The 13,979-nt window shown below is 42.9% G+C and overlaps 1 long non-coding RNA gene across 1 annotated transcript; it reads right to left on the bottom strand.

Annotated features, from left to right (window-relative positions):
• Positions 1–711: 711 nt before the first annotated feature.
• On the bottom strand, positions 712–4,721 carry LOC127392007 (uncharacterized). Its single transcript, XR_007891162.1, has 2 exons — positions 2,235–4,721; positions 712–1,230 (listed from the first exon to the last, which is right to left on the bottom strand). It is a non-coding gene; the product is annotated as an uncharacterized LOC127392007 (long non-coding RNA).
• Between the last annotated feature and the right edge of the window lie 9,258 nt (positions 4,722–13,979).

Raw genomic sequence — 13,979 nt, 5'->3', positions numbered from 1 at the left:
TTATGTTTGATTCACTGGAGAGCAAATATGTGTTTTAAGTGAGATGGAATTTGAAATAACAGTTCTGAAACAACAAAGTAGCTTCTGAATTGGTTTCAGATTATTTAGATTTACCTCTGTGAATACTGTTGGTGAGAAACTTTTCAAAATGAAATAACTGAAAACAAACTAGCTGGTCTGGAGCAGCCAGAATAGATGTAAAAACTCAAACTTTGAATTATTTTCTTTTAGTAAATCACTCTTTGTGCCCTGCCTGAAAGCAATGGATGCATCGTGCTCTGCTATGCCAGAGAATACAGGAAGGACACATGAGTAGGTTTCAAGGATTGGAACAAACATCTGAAGCTGGGGCCCACCAAGCATTGTAGGTGCTCTGTGTGTGCAAAGTGAAGCACTGATTTGAAATCCTGAAGGTCTCCACAAAAAAAAAATTGTACAAACAAACTAAAAACAAACAAACAAAACAAGATTTAAAACTTCTCAGATCTCATTTAAAATGTACGCATGTCAGTTATTAAAGTACTATTTTTCTTTATGTCATTAAAATTTTTAGAAGAAAACCAGGGAAACCAAGCTATGCTGAGCAATTGTCACTAGCAGCTGTATTGCTCCAGGGCAGGGAACAAGTGTGCACACTGAGCTGCAGCCAGCAACTCAAAGTTTAAAGGGTGTAGCAGGGTTATCTGAAGAAGACAGCTGCAGTGCAAAGGGTGTCAGGCTTGCAAAAAGTTTAATAAATACTAGTTTAGATCATCAAGCTCATTTGATTGTGCACTTACAAGCAGCAATGGATGCATGAACCAACAGGCTTTGTCACCACAGACAACAGATGAAAAGCTGAAAAAAGGACTTAAGTCTTGTATTCTCTTAGCTGCCTTGCTTGATGTTGTCCTTCTGGATTATTATTAGATTGATGTTAGGAAAGTCCATTCTAAATGTGGGTTGCCCAGACAGTCCAGTCTGTCCTTGAATTGTTCCGGCAGCAATCAGAGTTCACTGGTTACTACTGAAGTGGACACCCCATCAGGAGCCTTTTTTCTGATATCTTTTCCCATCCTTTCAAAAAGATGCTGATTCCAGAATGGCACCTAGGATTCCAGTGTGGGTCTGACTGATCAAGCAATGGTAGTGACATGTCCTGATTTGCTGGTGATGTCAAGGAACAACTTGAGTTCTCAGCTCCCCACTTGCCCATGGATCATGATGGCTTAAAGCCAGGCTGTTTATTTCCTATAACAAAACAAACCATATTTTTAAAGTGTTCCTTTTTCTTACTATTATTAGTATTCACTATGCTACTCTGGTAATCTTAAAAAACACATTAAAAATAGAAAGAAAACTTGTAATTTCTGGAATAGTCAAACTATGTTAGCATGTACTGCAGAGCAACAATTTCAAGATGACAGCAGCCCGTAAGAGCTGGGGCATGGGACCTGGTGGACTCTTCCACCTCATCCTTAATCAGAGTCAGATCTTTACATCTGGCTACAATAATGTGTTGGGTTTTTTCCACTTTCTTAAAGACACTCTGTAAAAGCAGTCTATATCCTTCTTCTCTGTTAAGCAGCGCTTCAGAGCAAGTTGTAGTACAGAACTGCTTTATAGGGCAGCAATTTTGGTGAGAAGCTTTCCAACAGATGGAAACCATGAGCTCTTTTCTCATTTCCTTATTTGGAGACTCAAGAATCTTGCTGTAAAATACAAAGAATAAAAAATAATTCAGTAGGATTTAGCTGTGTGTCATCATGGTAACTGGGGAAAGGAAAAAGTCACTAAGGTAAAAAAAAAACCACAGTGTTTTTACAAATAAAAAAAAAAACACAAAAAATAATTTTTTAAAACCTGAACAAACAAAAAGCCTCTGAACTGTTTCAAAGGGAAAAAACTTTCAGATGTGGGTGGGTCCAAAACAACCAAAGACACATATCCTGTCACATGCCAATTTGTTTGTAACCATAAGAACACAGACAAAGTCAGCACAAGTAAAACAAACCCAGAGACTAATTTTCAGGATGCACTTCATTTCATCAAGTGTATGTTGCTGCCATGAGGCAAAACAGCCAGAGAACATGAGCAGTGTCCTAGGGAAGTGGTGGCAAATGACACAACAAAGGCAACCTTGTGCAGGCTCTATTTTATCACTTCTATTTACCTGTGTTATGCTAGAATTGAATCACATCATTTTATGGCTTTTTTTTTTGGCGGGGGTGGGGGGAGGGTCTTAGGACACTCACCTCATTCACCCTGAAGGCACTCAGCTCATGAGCAGCAAGTTAGCACATTGCTCTCTTCTTGCTGCTCAGAGTTCACCCCTTGATGCATAAGTGAGGTAGTTAAGCCCTGGTCTGGCCACCAGTTGGATCCCATCATTATCATGTCAGTTTCTTCACCTGAAGTTCTTTCTGTCAAGAGCACATTCTCCCATTTCACAGGTGGCAGGAAAAGCTGAGAAGACAAAGAGCTGAGGGTTATCCACAAATTCCAAGTTCTCAGGTTGAGAAACCCAGGGTTGGATCTTTGAGTAGTTGGTATTAAACAGCATTTTACATGCACAGTCCAAAGCCACCCATCTCCCACTGACCAGAGTTTCATTTCTTAGCATGCAGGCCTTGAGTCACAGCTCAGCTCTCCAGAAAACAAGGAGCATGTGAGTGGGAAAATGCTTGACTGAAAGGCATTCACATCACATCGCTGGCAGAGGCACGGTCAGGATCCAGCTCTCTGAAGAGGCACTGGGGTTGTTCCTGGGTGCTCCCTGCTTTGCCCATTGCACACCAGCCAATGTCTCCCACAAAAAGCAGTTTATAGTCTTGTCTTTATGGGCTTTTCAGAAAGTATTGCAGAGATTTCTTCTTCAGGGTTTTATATGTGAAATCTTGGAAAACACACAGAAACAATTCCCAGCTGACTTTAACTGAATGCACATATAGAGTTCCCTGGTACAATATACATTTAATGCACAGATAAAACAAAAAGGGGGAAACACTTCCATGAATATTTGGAAAAAAGGGGAATAATTGGGAATAATTACACATGGCTTCCTCAAATAGCATTAGCCTCAACCACTGTTACACAAAGAGGTGGTTTTGGCATAATACCCCTGTTTCCCGTCATTGGCAGACAAATGTAAGCATCTTCTCCTTCTGCGGTCATTGCTCAGTTCTCACATCGAGACCGTGTCTCCTGGACTGTTTAGAAATGGAAAGGACCTTAATGTCCATCCTGAAGACACTTGAAAGGCCTCTCAGTACACAGACATTTGGCACTTTTGTGTCCAGCAGTCTCCCAGTGCTTAAAATGAACATGGCACGTGGTTACACTTTTCCAATAACTTGAAATTTTAGTCTTGCCTTGGCAACCGCAGGACAGTGGAGGCTTTGTCTGGAGCTGGTTTTAAGTTGTGCAGTTATCCTGGGTTTTGCACACTGTAGTAGACCACTTATTTGTTCATCCATTTGTGTAAATAATACATGAGTAAAACACACTTGAGACTCCTTGTTCCATAATGAAAATACATCCATTATAACCGGATGATTTATTCTTAAATTTCAGCCTGGCAACCCAAACCAACATGGTAAACATTGCAAAAACAAAAGCAGAGCTTATCAGCTGGCACTGCTCCACTGCCCTCCTGCCCAAAACAGAGCTGACATTTATGATTATTGCTGCAAGTCTCTCTCAAAGTCCTCATTCCCAGGTTACTATGTAGACTTTTAAATGCTTTGAGCAATGCCTTATTATTCACAGAATTAATTACTAAATAGCATCCTCAAATGCTATTGTAGGAACTTGGCATCTAAAAGCACCTATTTATTCAGTTCAACAGCCCACTCCAGTACCTAACATCCCATGTTTGCAACAAAAGATACACAGGAGAGTTACTTTGAACTGTCAGCCTTGGTTTTCCATGGCTGCTGTAGAGTCCTAATGTGAAAGCAGGGAATTGTATAATTCATGACCACAAGCTGTCTCCACTTGGAATTTTCTCTGGAGGACTCAAGACAACAAAGCAAAAAGCAAAGCAGTTAGTGTTGCAAGAGCCTCATCTCCAGGCTGAATGCAGAAGGGACAGACCTCCCTTGCTGAGGAGCAAAGGTGGAAGCTGAGAGTGCTCGGGCTCTTCAGGGAGCACTCTGCACCATGGGCCTTTTGTAGAAAGAAAAGGGCCTGCTTTCTGGCCATGCCATGTGGCTTTTCTGACTACTCCACACTGATTACGTTCTTTGGCAGGGTTGGCACCTGAAGCTGCACATTGTAAATCAAGCCATACTACATGGCCAGTAAATGAAAAATACCACTCTGAGTGTACAGGTCAGTGAGCCCACAGAGCAAGCTGCAAACTAATGTGGTTTTATAATTCTTTTGAGTTGTCATTGTGTAGCATGTCTCTGCTTTGAAGGCATGGTCATGCAAAGGCTTTCAAGCTCAAGATGCTGAGAAGCCGTGGGCACTACATCAGTATGTCATTAGCTACGTTCATCTTACCCTTCAAAGGCAAATTTTCTGTCTGCCTGGCTGCTCAAAGCAGGCCAGTGTCTGGCCGCAGGCTGCGCCAGCACTTCCTTGTGTTACCATCAGCCAGGTTGCTACATTTCAGGCAAATAATCTTGCTGCAGGATGTGGCTGGTGCTCTCTGCTCAGAGAGAGCTTAGTACTTGTGGAGGACAAGAGTTGCCGCACACATGGGAGCCTTGCAAAGCCTGAGCAACCAACAAAGGGCACAGGAGCTGCAAATGCACAAGAACCTCCCAGCTCCAGCTCCTTCCCAACCCCACAGGTACCTTGCACCAGTGTCACAGAATCACAGAAACATCACAGTTGGAAAAGACCTCTAAGATCACTGAGTCCAACCATCAGTGCTGCCATGGGGTACATGGGCAGCCTTGACTGGATTTCTTTTTTGTTATTGTTTTATTATTGCTCTTTTTACTGTTCTGCTATTGTTTAGCAAAAATGAGAAAGGGGCAACATAGGTTCAAGCCTTTTTGGGTTAAAAAGGACTTAGAAACCATGTCTCTTGTTTGCTGAGGAAGAACCCAAATAAGTTACTAAAAAAGCATTCAATCTGTCCTCACACCCTCTCTTCTAAAGAGAAGAAGGCCACTAATGCATATCAAAGAGCAGGTAGAAATACCAGGGGAGCAGGTAGACAGGTATTTCAGGAATAAATTCAGTTCTTTTTTATTTTGCCACTCAGACAGATGAAGGATGCTAATCCTTCTTTGAGGCAACAAGCTCTCCCTCCTTCACTGGTTAGGTGTCACTCAGTCTTGTGAACCACCCTCTTGGAGACAGAAGCTCTGTTCTAGGCACTGCAGCACTTCAATATCACACTACTAAAGCCCTCTTTTAGCACCTTTCTTCAAACAGCCACAGGAACAGAGTTTTATTTTTTATGTTCAAGATGCTCCCCAGGCTTCTGGCTTGAAGTGTCTTGGCAAGGTCTACCAACCTTCATGCTGCAGAGATGCCAGTATAGAAGAAAAAAATTCATGAAGTGGCTGAAAACTAGAAAAGACTCTGCTTTAAAAGGAAATATAGAAGGTAGTCTAGAAGAATGCCCTTAGCTCTCCTGGATGAGTGGGTTCTTGCTGCATATTTTTTTTTAAATGCAGATTTTAGACATCATTTCCAGCCATCAAGAAAATAATATTGTAAATATAAAGCTTCACTGAACATGAACAGGGCAGGTGGCAGAAGGAGGAAAAGGAAGAGAAAAATATGAAAACTAGAGGTGAACATGATGTCTTCTTGTCCTGGATGTAGAAGTCTCCATGTATAAGCACTCAAATGGACACATTGCAGCAAAAAGTCTTTCTCTAGCTCTGGCAAACCCAACACCTGGTGCAGTCACCCCTAACACCACCCAACCCTGATGGACTGTCCACAGCATCTTTGCACTTCCCGAGACACAAATGGCCCATAATCTGGGAGATCTTGCTGCAGTGGACAGACTAGATTGAAGACAGAACAGTATTGCAGAAGCCCCTCTTTGCCTTGCAGCTTGAAGGGGGTGCAGGGGAGGGTCTCCACTGTGCCCAAGGCTCTTTGGGTGCCATCACAGCTCCTCTGCTGCACCGATACCAGCTGCAGCTTCCTAAATGCACAGCTGGGGGGAAGCCAAACCCAGCAAAAACAGTTGTTTCTCCTCTTTCAGCTTCACCCACCATAGATGCTGCAGGGTCTTTCTTCCACAGCCACCTCTTCCCCAGCAGGTTCAGCAGACCCAGAGACTCAGCATGCTGGATTTGTAGCTCTTTCAAAATACTTCTGTTTTAATAGTAAGGCATTGAAATATTTCATGCACTATTAAATGAGTGTTTTGGGTTTTTTTTTCTCCACTCTGTTAGGTGGTATCTGGAGAAACTCAGGGTGATGGATGAAGGTTCACATACAGGAAATTTTCAAGGGAAACAGCAATCCTGAGGAATCTGGGTGGGTGCTTTTCCACAGAGACTGAGCTATCTTGTCCCTTCTTCCTCTGAGCAGGGGGATGCAGAACACAGGAGGCTTTGCCTGTTTGATTGCATCTCTGCACACTGTGCCAGGCAAGGCACCAACTTTGAAGGTCAACACTGTCATCCAGCAGCAGCTTTTCCTCAAAGGTGTACCCATTCTTGTATCAACAATAATCTTTAATAAAAGTAACAATTAAGCAAGGAAGCACCTAATTTGCTTATTTGGTCTCTCTCTCTCCCTTGTGCTGTGTTGTAGTTTTAGCTGCACGTTTCATAATGCTTCCTTCCTTATGCCTTCCTTCCTAATAATGCTGTCTCTGTGCCATGGTTTCAGTTTTCACTAATTTTCTTCCTTTCTTCAAGGCAAGTTAAATTTCCTGTGCTTCTTTCCAGACCATGCACTGGGTTATTGTGCCCAATTTCATTTTGTACTAGATCTTTTGGACAATAATCCACAGGCCCCTTGTAATGGAAGAACCATAGCTCTTTGAACCATGTTATTCAGCTACTTCTTGGCTGCACTTAAAGAAGTAACTAATACAGAGTAGGGGTTGACCTGCTAGAAAGTAGTTCCATGGAGAAGGATCTTGGAGTCTTGGTGGACAACAAGCTGTCCCTGGGACAGCAATGTGTCCTTGTGGCCAAGAAGGCCAATGGTATCCCAGGGTGCATTGAGTGTGTCCAGCAGGTCAAGGGAGGTTCTCTTCCCCCTCTACTCTTTCCTAGTAAGGCCACATCTGGAGTATTGTGTCCAGTTCTGGGCTCCCCAGTTCAAGAGGGACAGGAATTTACTTGAGACAGTCCAACAGAAGGCTACAAGGATGATTAAGGGACTGGAACACCTACCTTATGAGGAAAGGCTGAGTGACCTGGGCCTGTTTAGTCTAGACAAGAGAAGACTGAGAGAGGATCTTATTAACGTCTATAACTATCTGACGGGTAGGTGTGAAGAAGAGTGGGCCAGCCTCTTGTCAGTGATGTCGTGTGATAGGATGAGGGGCAACGGACACAAACTGGAAAACATAAAGTCCCACCTCAACATGAGGAAAAACTGTACTGCGAGGGTGACAGAGCACTGGAACAGGCTGCCCAGAGAAGCTGTGGAGTCTCCTTCTCTGGAGACTTTCAAGACCTGTCTGGATGCGTTTCTGTGTGACCTACTGTAGGCGTTCCTGCTCTAGCAGAAGGGTTGGACTTGATGATCTCCAGAGGTCTCTTCCATCCCCTAACATTCTATGATTCTATGAAAAAATCAACCTGAAGGACCACACCGCCTCTCAGTCCCAACCTTATACCATGGAGCATCTCACTGAATTATTCATAAATAACGACCTCCTGCAGGGCAGTCAGGAGCAGGACTATACAAATATTGCTGGGATGTGCTACAATGGTGCAGCAAGGCTTCAGCACCAAGGGCCTTAGAAAAACTTTTACAAGGTGAACTGGCACTGTCAGTGGAAGAACAGTGGTGGTGGGGAGAACAGTAGAAGTTCTAGGAAACGAGGTAACAGGAAAGGTGATTAATTAAAATTCATTCATTTAACTATATAGGAATTTTATCCCTCCCCCTATGTTTGACTATTGTTTTCTTTCCCACAAACTATAGATTTCTCATTTCTTAATTGTGAATTTTTTACTGCTTGAGTGAAAATTGCATTGACTTTTTATACAGGATCCCAGAAACGCTGTGTGTCAAAGGTTTCCAAGAAACTCTAGTAGAACAGGGTACAAATCCTCCAGTAACATTAAGCATACTAAAAATTGAGTTTTTACTGAATAAAACATGAAAATGAATAATGCAGTCTGCACAATATTCCTTGCATTATTATTAATTTGATGGTAAATTTAATTAACTTAGTGCTGCTTTAAATTTTAATTTTCTTTCTGCTATGAAATCTCTGGCAAGAAATGCCAAAGGGCATTACAGAAATTTTAGAGAAATTACTGGATATTGGTGTGGGTGTGGGTGAAGAGGACACAGCTGGAGTTCTGGATGTAAGGCACAGGCAGCTGTGGAGGAGAGTAGAGCACAAATTTTGGTACCTGGGTCTTCCAAAACCACCAGTAATTAAACATCAAGCAATGTTAATGCTGCAGGTGAGGAGGAACAAACAAACAAACAGAAACCACCCAGAATTTATTTCTTCCACCAGCTGGGGTAAACTGAGGTAGATTGGGAAGATGCAGTGTCCTAAACAGCTTTGCTTAAGAAAGGTTGCCAACTAAGGTGTATGTCATTGGAGTCACAGTGATTTTCAATGAAAATTTACAAGTTTGAGCCCAATTTGGTGACTGGCTCATCACAAAGTCCTTAAAGCTGACTGGTGTCAGCAGGCAGCATGAAGGGAATTTTTTATTAGGAGAATCTCCAAAAAGACCCAAAAGCTTGCTCAAGCAGCAAGGACCATCATTAATAAAATTGTGCCTTCCCAGTTGCTTGGATGTAAGTGTCCTGGTGATGTGACCTCCAGGCTCTCAGCAATGCTGTGATTTGACAGGTTTTATCTTCCAGATTATTTGCCCACAGGGCTGCAATCCTCATCCTGCAGCTGGCATCTGTCTTTGTGTACACACATCCAGCCACTAAAGACCTGCTGGAGGGAAGACTTTTTCACTCACTCAACAGGCAGTGAAATGCATCCCAGGAAGAAACAATCAGGAAACTACCTTTTATCTATCTATATTTATTTGGCTCCAGGTATAGCAGGCTAGAATCAGGCTACTCTTACAAAGGGCAAGAGCCTGACTGCCTTAAAGCCAAGGATGTCCAAGGTAGTCCAAGGGCTGTGAGTCATGGACAAAGACACTCAGAATGGGAGTGATCAAGGTGAATGCAGAGTTATTCTGAATACTCTAGTTACTCTAGCAGCTAATCTTGTATGGTTCAGTAAATGTGGGTACACAAAATATATTTCTGTGATCCTTCAAATTTTTCTTAGATTTTCTGTTGCACGAAGGAGAAACATAGTCTGCTGTATTGCAAACCTGCTTTCTAGCAAACTTTCCCCATTTCCTCAAGATTTTCATTGGTAAATTAAGTAGTTGTGTTCCTGGCCAGCTGCCAAGTGGCTCTTTTCATTTGCAGCTGCAAAGCAGAATCCTCCTAAATAGGAGCTGTCAGTGACAGCTGAGAAATTACTTTTGTCTAGAAAAGAGTACATTTGGTTCTTTGAGGAATCAACCTTTTTGGTCTGGTTTTCCAGACCAGTGGAGCACAGTTCCAGCATCCTCATGCACATCTCCCTCAGTTTTGATTCCCAGCCTTCATCCTTCCAGCGTCACAACTAAGATGCTTGGTCACTATCTGCAGTCAGATGATGGGTCCCTGTCTCCTAGGACCTCCCAAGACAGGGGCTGCACTGTGAGAGAAAAGCCACCAAAATTGTCTCCTGTTCCCCTCCATTACGGTATATTTCTCTCTGAGACAGAGAAAGCCTGGTAAGAAGTCACTTACTCCCAGCTGGTTCCTACTTCTGAGGCAGGAGGGTATCAACATGCATGGTCTCAGCCAGAAACTAGTAATAAACCTCCCACATTAGTCTCTTGTATCAGATACGACTGACACCTTGTACAGCAATAAGAAACATAAGGTTGAAAGCTCAGAGATGTTCCGCTTTGCTATTTCCACTTTTCCTTTTCAGGGACTGAATAACCTTTCAGCTCTTGGTGGATTAATGATTTGTTCATTATCTCATTGAGAACCTACGAGGACAACTTATCTGCCACAGGAGTATGAGTGCTTCCCATATGGAGAAGACATGACCTTCACCATGGGTTAAAGATCCATCAGAAGTGGGTTTGAAAGAGGGATACAGACTGGAAAGATTTAAATCCAAAGAGTATGCCATGAAGACCTCAAAGAAAGGTTTAAATACTAGCATATTTAATCAGTCTTGGCATGCAAAGTGGGAGCTGGACAAACAAGCATAGCCAAGTGCTGAGTAAGATGAAGACATGATCTTAGAATAGTTTTCTTCTGTTTTCCTAACATATTTTTATAAGCCTGTATGACAGAATTCTCTCTTTTAGGTCCATTAACTATCTACTTTTATTTGTTTTAACTAGAACCTGGCATCACTTTAGAGGGATTTCATTCAATTTCTACCAGCACAGGGACTGACATTTTGAGGGTGTTCATGCAAAGACCTTGAGGTCTCACCCAGGCATCCAAGGGCACCAAGTTACATCTCCACCTGGCTAGATGACCTTTAGGGTTTACTTCTGCTCCTCATATTTGGTGTTCTCTGTTCTCAGTAAGTACCAGCTGTTTCTTCAGTAACTGGGTGGCGTTCAGAACAAAACCAAGAAAGAGCAAAGAACTTGCCTGTTAGAGATACGTAGTTACTCAGTGAAGGAGAGAAGCCCTGGGAGCTTCTGAAATCAATGAGAGGCATTCTCTAAGCCTAATGCTGATGGTCGCTCTTATCATCAATAGAGATAGGCTCTTCTCAAGCACAGGCTTAGGACAAGGGCCTGACTTGGGAGATCTCAGGCACCTCGAGAAAACCTGGAGTGAGGCTGCTGCTCCCTTAGATCAAGCTCAGTTTTCCCCTTTAATTATCAAGAGAACCAGACACTGGCCTCCTGGCACTGAAATTAGCTTTCTACACCTTCACCTTCCCAGTATGGCATCTACTTGCAGGTCTAGGCAGCTATATGTACTACAGTTCTTTGCAAAAAACCTTCATATCTTGAAAGCAGACTTTCAGAATCTGTAATGAAGGTATTTTAACTCAGTAACATTTAGGCTCACTCCAATACTAACTTTCAGCATGAGCAAAAGAAAATCTACCCATAGCATGGCTTTGCTTTATGTATTTCAAACGATTCTATTTTCAGAGTTATAATAGCACAGGTTTTCCCTAAACCAAATTTTCACTTTTATTAAAATTTATTATTCTTATTTAATTCCTTTTTCTAGAGGCTGGTGGATACTCCTTCTCCTCATCACTTCCGTGGGAAGGTAAATAGCTCCCTCAAGTGCCCCACTCAGTCCCTCATCTGAGGGAAAAGTAGAGCTGACACCCCCCCTTGGGAATATCTCCATCTGTTCTGCAATTCAAATTGCTTCTGATAACCCAGAAGTTGGAATACGAACAAAAAACATAGCCCAGGAGAGCAATTACCACCCAAACTGCAGCCTTTCCCTCCCTCTTCTTGAAGTGCAATAAAAGTGGGAGAAATGCTCATCTGAATAAATGGAAGTTTGGAGAAGGAGAATAGGTTTCTAAGTAGGAAAAAAGCCAACAACATAAACTAAGAATATGTTTAAAATAATTGTTTCATTGCAAAAAGTAACTTTTCTGTATCTCATTTTGGAAGCTTTTGTCCTGTGACAAATGTCCTGTGAAAACTGACATTACAGACATCAGTGGAGTGAGAATCCCATGCTTCAAACTAACCCTTCTTGGTCTGGTAGGAAATAGTGGTAAAATAGATATGACAACTGATAGATACTGCTGCCAAAAAAAACAACAACAACAAAAAACACCCAAACAAAACAAACAAACAAACAAACAACCACTTTTGTCTCATTGGAAAATTATTCTTTATTTCAAGCTGAATTTACCAGCATGTCAAGAACTTCTACATATCCAACAACCCTAAAGGTTGCTCAGGGCAATCTATAGGCACCACTGAGAAGAGTCTGACTCCATTTTCTGGATAAGATCCCGTGAGCCTTTTCTTCTCCAGGACAAACAGTTCTAGCTTTCCAAGCCTTTCCTTAAATGAGAGGTGCTCCAGTCCTTTCATCATCTTCGTGGCCTCACTAGACTCACTGTAGTAAGCCCATGTCTCTCTTGTGCTGGGGGGCCCAGCACTGGACCCAGCTCTCCAGATGTGCCTCACCAGTGCTGAACAGTGAAGAAAGATCAGCTCCCTAGACCTGCTGGTGAAACTCTGCCTAATGCAGCCCAGGAGGCTGTTGGTCTTCGCTGCAAGGGCACGTTGCCAACTCATGGCAAAGTTTGCTGTCCAACAGGAGGAGCCCCAGAGCCTCTACTGCAGAGCTGCTTTCCAGTCTTCCCCCAGTTGTCTACTGGTGAACAGGAATGTTCCTGCCCAGGTGCACGACTTGGCATTTCAAATTGTTGAACTCCATGAGGTTCCTGTCAGCCCACTTCTCCAGCCTATAGAGATTGCTCTGGATGGTAGCACAACCATCTCATTGATCAGCTGCTCCTCCTAGTTTCGTGACATCAGCAAACTTGGTAAGGGGTACACTCCGCTGTCCAGGTCATTAACAAAAATGTTAAAGACTATTGGCCTCAGTATGGACCCCCTGAGTATAACACAAGTGACTGGCGTCCAGCTGGACTTTGTGCTGCTGATCACAATCCCTTGCACCCAGCTGTTCAGCCAGTTTTGAATCCACTTCTCTATCCACTTACCTAGCCTGCAGCTCTTCCCTTTCTCTATGAGAATGTTATGGGGGACAGTGTCAAAAGACTTGACACAGTCCAGATAACAACGCACACTGCTCTCCCCTCATTCTCTGCTCTAGTCTATTCATCATTTCACTGCAGAAGGCAACTTTTGGTCAGGCATGATTTCTTAGAATCATATCATCATATAATCATTTTGGTAGGAAAAGACCTTTAGGATCATCAAGTCAAATCATTAACCATGTCCCTAAGCACCACATCTACATGTCTTTTAAATCCCTCCAGGGAAGGTGACTGCACCTCTTCCCTGGGCAGCCTGTTCCAATGCCTGACATTCCTTTTGCTGAAGAATTTTTTCCTAATATCCAATCTGAACCTCCCCTGGCACAACCTGAGGCCATTTCCTCTTGCTCTATCACCTGTTACTTGGGACAAGAAACTAACATCCACCTCATTACAACATCATTTCAAGTAGTTGTAGAGAGCAATGAGGTCTCCTCTCAGCCTCCTTTTCTCCAGGCTGAACAACCACAGTTCCCTCAGCTGCTTCTTGTGAGAGCTGTGCATCAGGCCCTTCACCAGCTTCATTGTCCTTCTTTGGACATGAAGAATCATGTATTCTTAACCATCTCTCCTGCATTTTGGAGCATAAGAGGGTGTAACAGCAAGCACACAGGCCATCCATGGCAATCATCCTCAGCGCCAGAGAGAGGTCCTGTGCACATTTCATTGACTAGTGTGTATGTGGCCATCGAGGTCTAGGTGTGCTGTAGTCTTCCTGGAGCAGGCAGAGTTGTGTGCTGCACTTGAGTGCTGTTCAGGTACCACAAACAAGGGGAAAAGATACAGCTCTGCTTGTTCAATTGCTGCTTAGCAGCTGTGTGAACTTGGGGCATTTGCTTTATCTTCACCATCACTCCCACTCCTCTGCTAAGCATGGGCATGTGAATGGCTCTATGCACGAGACAAATTTATATCATCAGGAAAAGGCAGTTGCTGACAAAAATACTACTCTGAAATGTGACCAGAAGCTCAGTCTTGAGCTAGTCAAGGGTCTTCGATATTTGAGTAAGAAAAAAAGGTGCAAAGAAGGCAAGTGTCAAAACTTTGCTATTTTGGCCCTTAATCAGTTTGA

The sequence above is a fragment of the Apus apus genome, chromosome 1 (assembly GCF_020740795.1).
Source record: "Apus apus isolate bApuApu2 chromosome 1, bApuApu2.pri.cur, whole genome shotgun sequence".
Classification (NCBI taxonomy): Eukaryota; Metazoa; Chordata; class Aves; order Apodiformes; family Apodidae; genus Apus; species Apus apus.
Note: the sequence above shows the minus strand (reverse complement) of the source record. Positions and strands in the feature narration are given on the sequence as shown.